Source organism: Triturus cristatus, chromosome 1_1 (genome assembly GCF_964204655.1).
Source record: "Triturus cristatus chromosome 1_1, aTriCri1.1, whole genome shotgun sequence".
Lineage (NCBI taxonomy): Eukaryota > Metazoa > Chordata > Amphibia > Caudata > Salamandridae > Triturus > Triturus cristatus.
The window spans coordinates 6,549,283-6,566,767 of NC_140579.1; the positions used below are offsets into that span (position 1 = coordinate 6,549,283).

Here is a 17,485-nt window from a genome sequence, read left to right on the forward strand (position 1 = left end):
AGGGTCAGACTAGGGAAGAAAGCATCCAGGCAGGTGACATTAAAATAATACGTCCTGGACAAGGTCAGGTAGAGAGAGATTCTGAAGACAAAAGTAATCAAGTTGTGCCACAAATTCATGAAAATAAAAGAACACTTGAAGAAAGTGAAAGTACAGTGCAAGCTAAAAGAATCAGAAAAGGTGATAATTGGCCTGGTGTTATCAAGAGATTGAAATACCACTTTAAAACCATAACACAAGAACCAGAGCAAGTAGACAAAGTATCCAGTCGATCTGGACCATCAACTGAAACACCAAAACGAAGAAGCCCAAGATTGAAAATAATAAATGATAAATTCAAAGGTCCTGAATGATTCTTGAAGATTTAGAAAATTTGGAAATAATTGGAGAAGATGATGAAAGCTTAAATGCAGAGCAAATTGATGAAAAAGTGATACCAACTTGAAAAGAAATTTTCCCCCTATATATTCTGTCACAAAATTGAAATATTAAATTGAAGAAGAGAAATCTTCTTATCCCATTTGAAAAATGGCTGACAATAGGGCTGCTGTAAAACCGAACTGTTTAAAGAAATGTTGTAGAACATGTATATGTAGCATATTTTTAGTACTTATAATCTGGTTAGTCCTAACAGTAGCCATTTCCTATTTGATGGTTACGAATATACAGGATAGCACTAATACACATGAAAAGGTAGCTAACATCAAAGGAGATGAGGTAGAATTAGAAGCACCAGATGAATTAGGTTTACATCACACTGTGAATAAAAATGACACAGACTTAAATGTTTTTACAAACCTGTTAGAACAATATGTAGAGACCATGGAAGTTAGTGATTGTTACGTGTGTATGAAATTACCCACATCTGTAGCAGAAGGAGTGACATATCATCATTACCATTGACGTATGGTATTTCATGTAGTGTTTTAGCAAGCTTATTTTATAGAACAGGGAAATTGCAATATTATTATTCTAATATAGATGTGTTTTTTTCCGATGTTCCTATGCAAAAGAGCATGAACCCTGTCCTTAGTACGAGAGACTCACAATTTATGAGTTAATATATTCTAACTATGAAAGCAATAGATATAGCTGAAGCACATAAGCACAATTTAACCTGTAAATTACATGAAGAAGAGAAAATATTTTTGAATTTAGTTGAGAAAAGGAGACAGGATTTCCAAAGAAGAGCTTATGAACCAAAACCTCAGATATCGAAATGGGCTGAGGAGGAAGAGCATTTTGCAAATGGCAAGACTCATGCTGCTATGTCTTTGGACTTTGAAAAGAAAGGGAAAATCTGTCTCCATAGGTTAAAGACTGAATATAACAATGTGTTTATGGGTTCCAGTGAATGTGAACATAATTTCTTAGTAACTGGGGGACTGGGACTAAAAGGGACAGATCCAGTATTTCCTGGAATCTATATATGTGTGTGGCAAAAAGACCTATTTTAGACTACCAGACCACTGGTATGGGAGTTGCTATTTCTGAATAGTATTCCCTAAAGTATACCATGTAAAAAGAATAACTGGAAGCAATGGAGATAATAATGGACTAAAACGTATAAAAAGAGCTAGTTTTTCCGAAATAGTAGGTGACATTTTTGGTGCATCGATACCTTCAGTGGGAGTTCTTCTAAATTCACGGAAAATGTGTCAGTTGTCTACAGTAGTTGATCGGTTATCTACTGACACTGCTGGAGGATTCTTGATGATTAACCCTGAATTAGTTGCGTTCAGATCTATGGTTATGCAAAATCGACTTCCTCTTGACATATTATTGGCAAAGGAGGGCGGAGTCTGTAAATTATTGAAAATGCAACATTGTTGCACCTATATTCCTGATAACAGTATCGAAATTGGAGGATATATTAAGAGTATTATGAAATTAGAAGAAGAGTTGAAACCACTGGAAGTTGAAAGTGTATGAAAGAAGTTGACAAATAGTATTTCTAATTTAGGTAGTTGGTTTTCCAACATAGGTAAAGGTATTCTAGGTCAAATAATACTGCCCATAATGGGAATAACACTGTTAGTATTAGCAATAATGTTTTGGCACAAATGCTGCAAAGGGAGAAAGAGATATGAAGTGAATGAAAAGGGCAAGAAAAGAAACTCGAAGAAATACAGCTGGAAGAATTAAAAGGAGATTTTCACAAAATAATGCGAGGATTACAATGCAAAAAGGAAAAAGAAAGAAATGAAAGGGTTGAAGAAGAAATTGAGATGTGCTGAAGTTGGCATCTGATTCAGTAGAAATTAGTGATGGCATTAAATACCATCAGAGAGGGGATTGATGGAGCAAGGTTTCGTATAAAAGAGACTTGCTTGTATGCAATCCTCTCAAATAACATCCATGTAATCACGTAACCAACCTGTTTTGTATATACTAATATTGCATTACACACAACATACTGTATCTAGGGGAAGCTTTCATATGTGTATTTCTAACAAGTAACCCGAGTGTCTTAAAATGGCCGCCAAAAACGCGGGATTTTCACTTTGCATGTCTCTACTGCATCTACGTAGTATGATGTCTTCTATGCTTGGGGGGAAACTTTGCAGCTGCGCATTAGCTCTTAATATGGCCGCTTGAAACTCCCATGTTAATGCGCATGCTATTGCTTAAACTAAACCTTATAAGTTCTACTAAATACTAATGCGAAAGATTAAAATAAGTAAATGAGGATAGAGTAGAGATAAGTGGTATACAGTGAATTCATTTATTTTCGTATTCTAACGTGTCATTTTCTGAATTTATCAATAGTTCATATTTGGGCCTCGGAGGGTGGCTAAAATCCCTACCCCACCTGACTCGCGCGCACACAGAAACCTGCCGGAACCATGATGACAAAGTTGAAACATAGCCAAGACCACACTGGAGAGAGACGCATGAGAACTCAACCTATTGACCCGGACAAAGGAAGAATATTAAAACAAGTGTATCAAATGTATTGATTATAACGTGAAATGTGTGTAGGAATAAAGCTTGGAAAAATTAATTAAGGGACGGGAACATTGAACAAAAGACCCTAAGAAAATATTACATCTAGTATGGTGTGATGACCTCCATTCCTTGCCTTGCCCAATCAGAAGTAGGGGTTTTCACGATATTGAAACATTGGGGGGTGGAACATACACGTAGAATAGTATAATTGAGGTAAGTTTAGTTAGTTGCATTTTATGATGGATGGGTGATGACACCGTCATTAGATGCAGGGAACTGCCACATACTCTATGTTGATTTTCAGACGCCAGAGACCCTGCTTGAGAGAATGAGATACTGATCGAAAGCCTATCATCTAGAAGGGGAGTTGCGGAAGAACTATTCAAGGAGAGTAGTGCTAGAGAGGGGTGCTACGCAGGTGTTGCACTTAGAAGAGGTCACCTTCCTGATCCTGAACCTGCCTTGATCTTCATCTCCCGTCTTGTTTGGGAGACCTTCACCCGACTCCTAGGCCAGGGGTTCGGTCATCGCATTATCCTAGGTAATTATAAATCTGTATCGTATGTCCTTGTACTGCTCTCTATTTTCTCCCTCTTCGGGTATCGTCATCATTGATCTTTTAATTGTGACTTTACTTTACCTGACTTTAAATTCTTCTTGAAAGGAGAAGGTGTTAACTGTATTTGATTTTGACTCACAACATTATTGATTAGATGAAGATTTTAAAACCTTTTCGAGTTTGTGGTTATTTTAATGGTAAAGTTAATGTAATTTCTACTTTAACTCAGCAACCTGATCCATTGAGCAGAGGAAAATATTGACAAGGAGATTAAGTTGGTAAGATTTGGTAAAGCTGAATACCAATTTACAGGTAAACCCAAAATTGATGCCAGCGGGTTTTTACTAGCTTATCTGTGTGAATGTTATGGGCCCAGGTGAGTAAATGATATGTGTGTATAACCCGAGCTGGTAACCCGGTCCATCCATTAGTTCATCTAACATAGACGGGCTCCTTTGTTTTTGGTGCATATCAGTAAGAGGACGAGCCCTTCTGAGACTTTCCTCTAATCTCCCCCATGTTTTTGTTGAAGTCCTTTGGCATCCAGCCCATAATTAGACCATTCATCACTGTTTCTTCTTTGTAGATTGCCATCTCTAATGGAAAGGGCAGCTACAGAGGGCATGCATCATTGGTATCAAAACAGAAGAGGGAAATGCCAGAATATTTCTTTCCTTCCAGGGTGATATTTCCTAAATATCTTTCATCCCATATTTTAGGTCTGTCCTAGAGACAGCATTAACAGTCTTGGCAACCTGATGTATACAAAATAGTCATAAATAAACATATTTGATTATATAGATACATAGATACATATAGAGGATGTAAAATTGTCATTCACACTTTGTTTCCGCCCACCACACCATCCAGCATTGGGGAATGGGTCAGTCCATTTCAGTCACTGCACATTCACCTGAACTTTAGTGCATGGCTGTGCCAGGTCTGTTAGGCCAATCTTTCTTTTTTTACTTTTTGTGATAGATATGTAAACTTTATTACATGGGGCATACCTGTTTAAAGTTAGATGAAAAGAAATTGTTTAAGGAATTTATTAAAACTATGGCCGCCTTCGCAGATGCTGATGCCTCTTTTATGGCTTGACCCATGCTTACACATTTATAGTTTGAACTTTACCTCTACACCCCAGTCGTTAGTCCTTAGTGTACAAGCACAGAATACTATGGGTGCTCATGGAATGAGATTTACATTGTTGTTTTCACCAGAGAGCCATCAGAGTTTGTCATACCAATCATGTTTTTATTCCTAGGTTTATCTTGCAGAGCAAGTTCCAGGCAGCCAAGGTGGGCTTTGTCACTGGCGCTATCCCTATGACTCCATCAGGGCGTAGTGGAGAATCAAACGCTGGTCTTTCATATCATAAGCTCGCATTGGCTGCACAGCACAGGGCAGCTAGTGCCTACTCTGTGCGAAAAAGCGAGGAATAAAAGAAGAATTGGGGTGATGGACTATGATGACTCTGTTAATACTTCAGAAATGCTCACAATTGCTGTTGAAAAGTTGGGTATTTTCCAAATCCAACTTGGGGAGCATTGATGCGGCTGCTCCTACCTTTTGCTGAGCACCCGGTTAAGTACTTTAAAGACTTGTCAGACACTTTCTGTGATTTGAATAGGAGTCCACTGACACTACTCAGGTGACTAAATTGCCTGTCGCATGGCTTTTTTGTATGGAGATGTAGACCACTTTCTGTCTCAGCCCCTAATAGTGCTTTCATCATGCATGTCTTCAGAGAATATTTTGCAGATTCCTTGCACAAATTAATTGGAGGTAGTTCTATTGTTTTTTTGGCCAAATGTTTGACTGCTTGAGGAATGTTTTGTTAATCCTCAAATACGCATACTTTTCGCACAGTTGCAGTGGAACTCTTACTTGGTTTCATTCTGCCGGGCCAGAGTCGAAAGTTTTCCTCTGAGTGTCAGTATCTGTGTTCATTCGGTCCAGCTCCAGTGGGTCACTCCCTTTTCCATGGCCAGGAAGTGCACGAGCATCCTTGTTAGTGCCAGAGACTTCAGATGAGGTTCCTTCTAAGAGTTTGGCCAAGAAGCCCACACCTGCTGTCTTAATGAAAGAGCCTCCTACAAAGGCATACAGAATGGGGTTTACGCTACTGCTTAGGAACGCCAGGGCTGTAACATTGGGCCGAGCCCTAGCAGCGGCTGACTTCAGGCTCACAGCACTGGAATCAGGCAGCAGGTTGCCTAGGACCTGAATAACATTCACTACATGGTAGGGCAGCCAGAACACTGCAAAGGCCAGTACAATCAAGGCGATGAGGCATGCTGTCTTCTCCTTGTGCTGTAAGCGGGCACTCCTCAAGCGAAGCCCAATATAGTTGTAGCTCCCAAGAATGACGGTAAAGGGTAGGAGGAAGCCAAACAAGGTCTCCAACAAATATTGGAAGACAACATGCCTGGGACTGATGTGGAATGGAACACAGACAGTGCGGTCATAGTAGAAGGTGACCACCCGGTAGAAGGGCATGGGTATGGCGAACAGGAAGGCCATGAGCCAGATGACCAGTAGGATCGCCATCACTACTGGTTTAGTCCTCACCTTCTGAGACAGTATGGGCTTGTAGATGACCAGAAAGCGGTCCAAACTCATGAAAGAGATCAGGAAGATGCTGGCATACATGCTGAGGCAGCAAATGTAGTGGCAGATCTTGCAGATGGCGCCCCAAAGGTCCAAGCATCTGTTGCGAGTAGCTGGATGAAGAGCGGTGCTGTGAACAGTACTGCTGTGTCAGCCACAGCCAGGTGGAGGATAAGTACACAGGTAACGCTGCGCTTTGTCATGCGTGCCAGGATGGTCCAGATGATGAAGACGTTCCCGGGGATGCCTACAACTGTCGCGATTGAGAGGATGATGATGCCCAATGTCGGAGACGAGCTTGGAGGTTGGGCTTGTGTGTGAGTGGCATTAAGGACAGTGGAGTTACTAAACAGGATGGACATCTTGATGGAAAGTCTTTCTAATGGAGGAAAAAAAAATCTCTATCAATGAAAATGCCTAAAGGCAATCGCTTTTTTACATTTGTGCTATTACATTTTCTTCACACATTTTTAAAAAAAACATTCATAATTAAAAATGGGCACAATGCGACTGAACATGTTAAAACACATTTTTCGAATTACATATATAAAAGCATTGCTTGTTAACAAGTGAAATAAAGAAAGATACCTAACTAAAATAATTGCCCAAACTTAGAGATGATGAAATGTGAAAACAGTCATCAAAAACAGTGGTGATTTCATTGACATTTCATAAAATTTGATTGCCATCATAAATGTACAATTAATGTCTTGATTCAACTAGTGGACACTTTCTGGCTCCTAGTGCAAATGTGGGGATTGAAACACTTCCCAGCCCTACTGATTGAATGTTAAACTACCCTTTTGAAGCATTCATGCTACCAACATATTAGTCCAACGCTTGCTACCAATGTAAGGGCCAAGGCAGAGGCATAAGACATACCTTCGCAGCCACTGCGGTGCAGAGGGCCCATAGCCTTCCTGGTCTGAGGTGCACCCCCAGTCATTTCCTAATATGATGAGCTCACATCATGCAGCAAGCCTGCTGTGTCTTGTATGCAGAGACCGCGAGACTGAAGCTGTTTTGCAGAAACAAAAGTAACAAGCTGTTCTTACAACTTGGGAAACATTTATTGACCTTTTTAGGTCGAGACGCAGGCAACACATGTGCGATGTCGCTTGGCAACGATCTGTTGTATCTTAAAAAAACACTAAAAAAAAGGCCTTTTAAGCCCCCCATTACTTACTATTTGTTTGCTTCATGATCACTCTAATTTAATTTCTTCTGATTGGTCACTGCATCGAGGCATCGAATCTGGTTTCACTGTCTTCATCATGTTGTCCCTTTGATAGAGAGCATGGACCAAGTACTGATTGATACCTTGATTTATATGTGTCCTTCCACTGGTTTTGCTCAGTTTAAGGTACTTGTTTTTTCTGCATCCCATCCCATCAACCATACTCCGTTGCTTGAAACCCTTATCCATCACCCTCCCGCACTGTTGCTTATTTCATTCGTATGCTCCTGCGCTTATAATTTCATGGCGGTGCGTTGACTTCAATCACTTCCAGTCTGTAGTCTGAATGAAATTAACAAATGAGCTGCTATTTCTGTCAACTCTGATATCAACTTCTATTAAAAAAGAAAGGATCTTGGGTGCAGCAAAGCACAGTGTAAGATCTTAGGTTACTGGTTGACTGGGGCATGAGCCCTGGTCAAGCAGCAACCACAATCCTTGTCAGGGTAAAACACAAGCAAACCCCACATTAACTTGTCCACCCCAAGCTGTCGATGCTGTAGTGTGAAGAGTCGGGCTGACAGCGTAGTGTGTTGAATCTCTGTGCAACCGGTACAGTCTCGTGGGAGCGAGCCTGTTCATGGTCACGAAGAACCCAAACACTTGATTTAAACTCACTGAGGCACACCAAGGGTCCAGGACCTGAGGGGCACCACTTGGGGGTCAGGAACTCAATGCAGCCGGGTCCAGGGACTGGTGGTTCAGGATGTTGGGGAGCCTTTTATATCCCTGAAAATCAGATCAGGAGGTCAGCAAATTAGCCCTTGGAGTCACTCTGGTACCCTCGGTTCAAGATGAAGTTGCAGGTCCAGTTCTCCTTCCCCAGGCAAGAAGGCAAGAGGGCAGCAGGTCAGCACTGTAGGGCAGCAGTACCTTCAGAGCAGCAGTTCAGCAGAGTGGCAGTCCTTGTAGCAGCACAGCAGTCCTTCTTCCTGACAGAGTATCTACAGGTTCAGAAGTGTACTGAAAAATTGGTGTCTGAGGTCCAGTGTTCATACCCTGTTGTGCCTTTGAAATGGGGGAGACGGTTCTAGAGGCATGCCTTGGAAGTGCACAGATGACCTGCCCCTGGCTCCAGACCAACCACAGGGGCCATACAGCACTTTGTGTGAAGACAGGGCACAGCCTATTCAAGTATAAGGGGGTTGAGCCCAGATCCTCCCTCCCATTCTGCCACCTCAACTCTGCATTGGGTGTGGTTGTCTAGGAGGAATAAACAAACCCAACTGTCAGCTACACCCAGTCATGTGACTCAGAGACAGTCTGCAGGCACCAAATGGCTAAGGCAAGAAAATGACAACTTTCTAAAATTGGCATTTTCAGAACTGCAATTGAAAATCCAACTTTACCATAATTTATTATTTTTTGAATTGTGATTCCAGACACACCAAACATGAAGGCCTGGGCCCTGATGGTCGCTGGCCTCCGGCTCACGAAGTGAGGAGGGATCCTGGCACAAGGGTCAGTGGGAACGACGGTGGTGGGCGCTCCGAGGGTCTCACCTGGGCCCTGATGGTTGCCGGCCTCTGGCTCAGAAGTGGGGAGCGATCCTGGCACAAGGGGCAGTGGGAAGGACGGTGGTGGACGCTCCAAGGGTCTCACCTGGGCCCTGATGGTCGCTGGCCTCCGGCTCACGAAGTGAGGAGAGATCCTGGCACAAGGGGCAGTGGGAAGGACGGTGGTGGCCGCTCGGAGGGTCCCACCTGGGCCCTGATGGTCGCCCCCCTCCGGCCCATGAAGTGAGAAGGGATCCTGGCACAAGGGGAAGTGGGAAGGATGTTGGTGGCCGCTCCGAGGGTTCCACCTGGGCCTTGATGGTCGCCGCCCTCCAGCTCAGAAGTGAGGAGGGATCCTGGCACAAGGGGCAGTGGGAAGGACGGTGGTGGCCACTCCGAGTGTCTCACCTGGGCCCTGATGGTCTCTGGCCTCCGGCTCAGAAGTGAGGAGGGATCCTGGCACAAGAGGCAGTAGGAAGGACGATGGTGGCGGCTCAGAGGGTTTCACCTGGGCCCTGATGGTCGCCGCCCTCCAGCTAAGAAGTGAGGAGGGATCCTGGCACAAGGGGCAGTGGGAAGGATGGTTGTGGCCACTCCGAGGGTCTCACCTATGCCCTGATGGTCGCTGCCCTCCAGCTCGGAAGGGAGGAGGGATCCTGGCACAAGAGGCAGTTGGAAGGACGGTGGTGGCCGCTCCGAGGGTCTCACCTGGGCCCTGATGGTCGCCGCCCTCCGGCTCATGAAGTGAGGAGGGATCCTGGCACAAGGGGCAGTGGGAAGGACGGTGGTGGCCGCTCTGAGGGTCTCACCTGGGCCCTGATGGTCGCCGCCCTACAGCCCACGAAGTGAGGAGGGATCCTGGCACAAGGGGCAGTGGGAAGGACGGTGGTGGCCGCTCTGAGGGTCTCACCTGGGACCTGATGGTCGCCGCCCTCCGGCCCACGAAGTGAGGAGGGATCCTGGCACAAGGGGCAGTGGGTAGGACGGTGGTGGCCGCTCTGAGGGTCTCACCTGGGCCCTGATGGTCGCCGCCCTCCGGCTCAGAAGTGAGGAGGGATGCTGGCACAAGGGGCAGTGGGAAGGACGGTGGTGGCCACTCCGAGGGTCTCACATGGGCCCTGATGGTCGCCGGCCTCCGGCTCACGAAGTGAGGAGGGATCCTGGTACAAGGGGCAGTGGGAAGGACAGTGGTGGCCGCTCCGAGGGTCTCACCTGGGCCCTGATGGTCGCCGCCCTCCGGCTCACGAAGTGAGGAGGGATCCTGGCACAAGGGGCAGTGGGAAGGACGGTGGTGGTCGCTCCGAGGGTCTCACCTGGGCCCTGATGGTCGCTGGCCTCCGGCCCACGAAGTGAGGAGGGATCCTGGCACAAGGGGCAGTGGGTAGGACGGTGGTGGCCGCTCTGAGGGTCTCACCTGGGCCCTGATGGTCGCCGCCCTCCGGCCCACGAAGTGAGGAGGGATCCTGGCACAAGGGGCAGTGGGTAGGACGGTGGTGGCCGCTCCGAGGGTCTCACCTGGGCCCTGATGGTCGCCGCCCTCCGGCTCAGAAGTGAGGAGGGATCCTGGCACAAGGGGCAGTGGGAAGGACGGTGGTGGCCGCTCCGAGGGTCTCACCTGGGCCCTGATGGTCGCTGGCCTCCGGCTCACGAAGTGAGGAGGGATCCTGGCACAAGGGGCAGTGGGAAGGACGGTGGTGGCCGCTCCGAGGGTCTCACCTGGGCCCTGATGGTCGCCACCCTCCAGCTCAGAAGTGAGGAGGGATCCTGGCACAAGGGGCAGTGGGAAGGACGGTGGTGGCCACTCCGAGGGTCTCACCTGGGCCCTGATGGCCTCCGCCCTCCGGCTCACGAAGTGAGGAGGGATCCTGGCACAAGGGGCAGTGGGAAGGACAGAGGTGGCCGCTCCGAGGGTCTCACCTGGGCCCTGATGGTTGCTGCCCTCCGGCTCAGAAGTGAGGAATGATCCTGGCACAAGGGGCAATGGGAAGGACGGTGGTGGCCGCTCCGAGTGTCTCACCTGGGCCCTGATGGTCTCTGGCCTCCGGCTCAGAAGTGAGGAGGGATCCTGGCACAAGGGGCAGTGGGAAGGATGGTTGTGGCCGCTCCGAGGGTCTCACCTATGCCCTGATGGTCGCTGACCTCCAGCTCGGAAGGGAGGAGGGATCCTGGCACAAGAGGCAGTTGGAAGGACGGTGGTGGCCGCTCCGAGGGACTCACCTGGGCCCTGATGGTAGCCGCCCTCCGGCTCATGAAGTGAGGAGGGATCCTGGCACAAGGGGCAGTGGGAAGGACGGTGGTGGCCACTCCGAGGATCTCACCTGGGCCCTGATGGTCGCCCGCCTCCGGCTCACGATGTGAGGAGGGATCCTGGCACAAGGGGCAGTGGGAAGGACAGTGGTGGCCGCTCCGAGGGTCTCACCTGGGCCCTGATGGTCGCCGCCCTCCGGCTCACGAAGTGAGGAGGGATACTGGCACAAGGGGCAGAGGACGGACGGTGGTGGCCGCTCTGAGGGTCTCACCTGGGCCCTGATGGTCGCTGGCCTCCGGCCCACGAAGTGAGGAGGGATCCTGGCACAAGGGGCAGTGGGTAGGACAGTGGTGGCCGCTCTGAGGGTCTCACCTGGGCCCTGATGGTCGCCGCCCTCCGGCCCACGAAGTGAGGAGGGATCCTGGCACAAGGGGCAGTGGGAAGGACGGTGGTGGCCGCTCTGAGGGTCTCACCTGGGCCCTGATGGTCGCCGCCCTCTGGCTCAGAAGTGAGGAGGGATCCTGGCACAAGGGGCAGTGGGAAGGACGGTGGTGGCCACTCCGACGGTCTCACCTGGGCCCTGATGGTCGCCGGCCTCCGGCTCACGAAGTGAGGAGGGATCCTGGCACAAGGGGCAGTGGGAAGGATGGTGGTGGCCGCTCCGAGGGTCTCACCTGGGCCCTGATGGTCGCTGGCCTCCGGCTCAGGAAGTGAGGAGGGATCCTGGCACAAGGGGCAGTGGGAAGGACGGTGGTGGCCGCTCCGAGGGTCTCACCTGGGCCCAGATGGTCGCCGACCCTCCGGCTCACGAAGTGAGGAGGGATACTGGCACAAGGGGCAGTGGGAAGGATGGTGGTGGCCGCTCCGAGGGTCTCACCTGGGCCCTGATGGTCGTTGGCCTCTGGCTCAGAAGTGAGGAGGGATCCTGGCACAAGGGGCAGTGGGAGGGACGGTGGTGGCCGCTCCGAGGGTCTCACCTGGGCCCTGATGGTCGCTGGCCTCTGGCTCACGAAGTGAGGAGGGATCCTGGCACAAGGGGCAGTAGGAAGGACGGTGGTGGCAGCTCCGAGGGTCTCACCTGGGCCCTGATGGTCGCCGCCCTCCGGCTCACGAAGTGAGGAGGGATCCTGGCACAAGGGCCAGTGGGAAGGGCGGTGTTGGCCGCTCCGAGGGTCTCACCTGGGCCTTGATGGTCGCCGCCCTCCAGCTCAGAAGTGAGGAGGGATCCTGGCACAAGGGGCAGTGGGAAGGACGGTGGTGGCCGCTCAGAGGGTGTCACCTGGGCCATGATGGCCTCCGCCCTCCGGCTCACCAAGTGAGGAGGGATCCTGGCACAAGGGGCAGAGGGGTGGACGGTGGTGGCCGCTCCGAGGGTCTCACCTGGGCCCTGATGGTCACTGCCCTCCGGCTCAGAAGTGAGGAATGATCCTGGCACAAGGGGCAGTGGGAAGGACGGTGGTGGCCGCTCAGAGGGTCTCATCTGGGCCCTGATGGTTGCCGCCCTCTGGCTCAGAAGTGAGGAAGGATCCTGGCACAAGGGGCAGTGGAAGGACGGTGGTGGCCGCTCCGAGGGTCTCACCTGGGCCCTGATGGTCGCCGACCCTCCGGCTCACGAAGTGAGGAGGGATCCTGGCACAAGGGGCAGTGGGAAGGACAGTGGTGGCCGCTCCGAGGGTCTCACCTGGGATCTGATGGTCGCTGGCCTCCGGCTCAGAAGTGAGGAGGGACCTGGCACAAGGGGCAGTGGCAGGGACGGTGGTGGCCGCTCCGAGTGTCTCACCTGGGCCCTGATGGTCGCTGGCCTCCGGCTCAGAAGTGAGGAGGCATCCTGGCACAAGGGGCAGTGGGAAGGACGGTGGTGGCCGCTCCGAGGGTCTCACCTGGGCCCTGATGGTCGCCGACCCTCCGGCTCACGAAGTGAGGAGGGATACTGGCACAAGGGCCAGTGGGAAGGACGGTGTTGGCCGCTCCGAGGGTCTCACCTGGGCCTTGATGGTCGCCGCCCTCCAGCTCAGAAGTGAGGAAGGATCCTGGCACAAGGGGCAGTGGGAAGGACGGTGGTGGCCACTCCGAGGGTCTCACCTGGGCCCTGATGGCCTCCGCCCTCCGGTTCACGAAGTGAGGAGGGATCCTGGTACAAGGGGCAGTGGGAAGGACGGAGGTGGCCACTCCGAGGGTCTCACCTGGGCCCTGATGGTCGCTGCCCTCCGGCTCAGAAGTGAGGAATGATCCTGGCACAAGGGGCAATGGAAAGGACGGTCGTGGCCGCTCCGAGTGTCTCACCTGGGCCCTGATGGTCTCTGGCCTCCGGCTCAGAAGTGAAGAGGGATCCTGGCACAAGAGGCAGTGGGAAGGATGGTTGTGGCCGCTCCGAGGGTCTCACCTATGCCCTGATGGTCGCTGCCCTCCGGCTCGGAAGGGAGGAGGGATCCTGGCACAAGGGGCAGTTGGAAGGACGGTGATGGCCGCTCCGAGGGTCTCACCTGGGCCCTGATGGTCGCCGCCCTCCGGCTCATGAGGTGAGGATGGATCCTGGCACAAGGGGCAGTGGGAAGTACGGTGGTGGCCGCTCTGAGGGTCTCACCTGGGCCCTGATGGTCGCCGCCCTACAGCCCACGAAGTGAGGAGGGATCCTGGCACAAGGGGCAGTGGGAAGGACGGTGGTGGCCGCTCTGAGGATCTCACCTGGGCCCTGATGGTCACCGCCCTCCGGCTTAGAAGTGAGGAGGGATCCTGGCACAAGGGGCAGTGGGAAGGAAGGTGGTGGCCACTCCGAGGGTCTCACCTGGGCCCTGATCGTCGCCGGCCTCCGGCTCACAAAGTGAGGAGGGATCCTGGCACAAGGGGCAGTGGGAAGGACAGTGGTGGCCGCTTCGAGGGTCTCACCTGGGCCCTGATGGTCGCCGCCCTCCGGCTCAGAAGTGAGGAGGGATCCTGGCACAAGGGGCAGTGGGAAGGACGGTGGTGGCCGCTCCGAGGGTCTCACCTGGGCCCTGATGGTCGCCGACCCTCCGGCTCACGAAGTGAGGAGGGATACTGGCACAAGGGGCAGTGGGAAGGATGGTGGTGGCCGCTGCGAGGGTCTCACCTGGGCCCTGATGGTCGTTGGCCTCCGGCTCAGAAGTGAGGAGGGATCCTGGCACAAGGGGCAGTGGGAGGGACGGTGGTGGCCGCTCCAAGGGTCTAGCCTGGGCCTTGATGGTCGCTGGCCTCCGGCTCACGAAGTGAGGAGGGATCCTGGCACAAGGGCCAGTGGGAAGGACGGTGTTGGCCGCTCCGAGTGTCTCACCTGGGCCTTGATGGTCGCCGCCCTCCAGCTCAGAAGTGAGGAGGGATCCTGGCACAAGGGGCAGTGAGAAGGACGGTGGTGGCCACTCCGAGGGTCTCACCTGGGCCCTGATGGCCTCCGCCCTCCGGCTCACGAACTGAGGAGGGATCCTGGCACAAGGGACAGTGGGAAGGACGGTGCTGGCCGCTCCGAGGGTCTCACCTGGGCCCTGATGGTCGCTACCCTCCGGCTCAGTAGTGAGGAATGATCCTGGCACAAGGGGCAGTGGGAAGGACGGTGGTGGCCGCTCCGAGTGTCTCACCTGGGCCCTGATGGTCTCTGGCCTCCGGCTCAGAAGTGAGGAGGGATCCTGGCACAAGGGGCAGTGGGAAGGACGATGGTGGCCGCTCCGAGGATCTCACCTGGGCCCTGATGGTCGCTGCCCTCCGGCCCACGAAGTGAGGAGGGATCCTGGCACAAGGGGCAGTGGGAAGGACGGTGGTGGCCGCTCCGAGGATCTCACCTGGGCCCTGATGGTCGCTGCCCTCCGGCCCACGAAGTGAGGAGGGATCCTGGCAGAAGGGGCAGTGGGAAGGATGGTGGTGGCCGCTCCGAGGGTCTCACCTGGGCCCTGATGGTCGCCACCCTCCGGCTCAGAAGTGAGGAGGGATCCTGCCATAAGGGGCAGTGGGAAGGATGGTGGTGGCCGCTCCGAGGGTCTCACCTGGGCCCTGATGGTCACCGCCCTCTGGCTCACGAAGTGAGGAGGGATCCTGGCACAAGGGGCAGTGCAAAGGACGGTGGTTGCCACTCTGAGGGTCTCACCTGTGCCCTGATGGTTACCGCCCTCCGGCCCACGAAGTGAGGAGGGATCCTGGCACAAGGGGCAGTGGGAATGTCGGTGGTGGCCGCTCCGAGGGTCTCACCTGGGCCCTGATGTTCACCGCCCTCCAGCTCAGAAGTGAGGAGGGATCCTGGCACAAGGGGCAGTGGGAAAAACGGTGGTGGCCGCTCCGAGGGTCTCACCTGGGCCCTGATGGTCGCTGGCCTCCGGCTCACGAAGTGAGGAGGGATCCTGGCACAAGGGTCAGTGGGAACGACGGTGGTGGGCGCTCCGAGGGTCTCACCTGGGCCCTGATGGTCTCCGGCCTCTGGCTCAGAAGTGAGGAGCGATCCTGGCACAAGGGGCAGTGGGAAGGACGGTGGTGGACGCTCCAAGCGTCTCACCTGGGCCCTGATGGCCGCTGGCCTCCGGCTCACGAAATGAGGAGAGATCCTGGCACAAGGGGCAGTGGGAAGGACGGTGGTGGCCGCTCGGAGGGTCCCACCTGGGCCCTGATGGTCGCCGCCCTCCGGCCCATGAAGTGAGGAGGGATCCTGGCACAAGGGACAGTGGGAAGGATGGTGGTGGCCGCTCCGAGGGTTCCACCTGGGTCTTAATGGTCGCCGCCCTCCAGCCCACGAAGTGAGGAGGGATCGTGGCACAAGGGGCAGTAGGAAGGATGGCATTGGCTGCTCCGAGGGTCTCACCTGGGCCCTGATGGTCGCCGCCCTCCGGCTCACGAAGTGAGGAGGGATCCTGGCACAAGGGGCAGTGGGAAGGACGGTGGTGGCCTTTCCGAGGGTCTCACCTGGGCCCTGATGGTCGCTGGCCTCCGGGTCACGAAGTGAGGAGGGATCCTGGCACAAGGGGCAGTGGGAAGGACGGTGGTGGCCGCTCCGAGGGTCTCTTCTGGGCCCTGATGGTCGCTGGCCTCCGGCTCAGAAGTGAGGAGGGATCCTGGCACAAGGGGCAGTGGGAAGGACGGTGGTGGCCGCTCCGAGGGTCTCACCTGGGCCCTGATGGTCGCCGGCCTCCGGCTCAGAAGTGAGGAGGGATCCTGGCACAAGGGCCAGTGGGAAGGACGATGGTGGCCACTCCGAGGGGCTCACCTGGGCCCTGATGGTCGCTGGCCTCCAGGTCACGAAGAGAGGAGGGATCCTGGCACAAGGGGCAGTGGGAAGGACGGTGGTGGCCGCTCCGAGGGTCTCACCTGGGCCCTGATGGTCACTGGCCTCCGGCTCAGAAGTGAGGAGGGATCCTGGCACAAGGGGCAGTGGGAAGAACTGTGGTGGCCGCTCCGAGGGTCTCACCTGGGCCCTGATGGTCGCCGGCCACCGGCTCAGAAGTGAGGAGGGATCCTGGCAAAAGGGCCAGTGGGAAGGACGGTGGTGGCCACTCCGAGGGGCTCACCTGGGCCCTGCTGGCCTCCGCCCTCTGGCTCACGAAGTGAGGAGGGATCCTGGCACAAGGGGCAGTGGGAAGGACGGTGGTGGCTGCTCCGAGGGTCTCAACTGGGCACTGATGGTCACCGGCCTCCGGCTCATGAAGTGAGGAGGGATCCTGGCACAAGGGGCAGTGGGAAGGACGGTGGTGGCCGCTCCGAGGGTCTCACCTGGGCCCTGATGGTTTCTGGCCTCCGGCTCAGAGGTGAGGAGGGATCCTGGCACAAGGGGCAGTAGGAAGGACGATGGTGGCTGCTCAGAGGGTCTCACCTGGGCCCTGATGGTCGCCGCCCTCCGGCTCAGAAGTGAGGAGGGATCCTGGCACAAGGGGCAGTGGGAAGGACGATTGTGGCCGCTCTGAGGGTCTCACCTATGCCCTGATGGTCGCTGCCCTACAGCCCACGAAGTGAGGAGGGATCCTGGCACAAGGGGCAGTGGGAAGGACGATGGTTGCCACTCAGAGGGTCTCACTTGGGCCCTGATGGTCGCCGCCCTCCGGCTCAGAAGTGAGGAGGGATCCTGGCTGTGAGACCGGCCTCACGGCGTTGCCCTCTCCATCATCCAGCCAACCTGCAACCACCCTCAAGACACGACATCTCCGACTCCGGCCGCCCCAGCCACCCCCGATCCGCGGGCCGGCCAGAGGCCTGACAGACTCAACACCATACCACGCATGTCCAACCGAGGGAACGGGAACCCTCGAGCCAGACCCAGAGGCGCCAGCCCAGTCACACCTCGGGTCGCCTTCCCCGGGAGGACTTGATCGGCCACCAGGCCCCTGGGGAGCAGGCCCCTCCCCTGCCGAGCGTCTGGGGTCCCTCCCAGACCCACCTGAAAAGACCAAAGAAGT

The 17,485-nt window shown here is 53.8% G+C and overlaps 1 pseudogene; it reads right to left on the reverse strand.

Moving 5' to 3' along the window:
* Positions 1–4,723: 4,723 nt before the first annotated feature.
* Positions 4,724–6,483, reverse strand: LOC146869089 (leukotriene B4 receptor 1-like; annotated as a pseudogene).
* Positions 6,484–17,485: the final 11,002 nt, after the last annotated feature.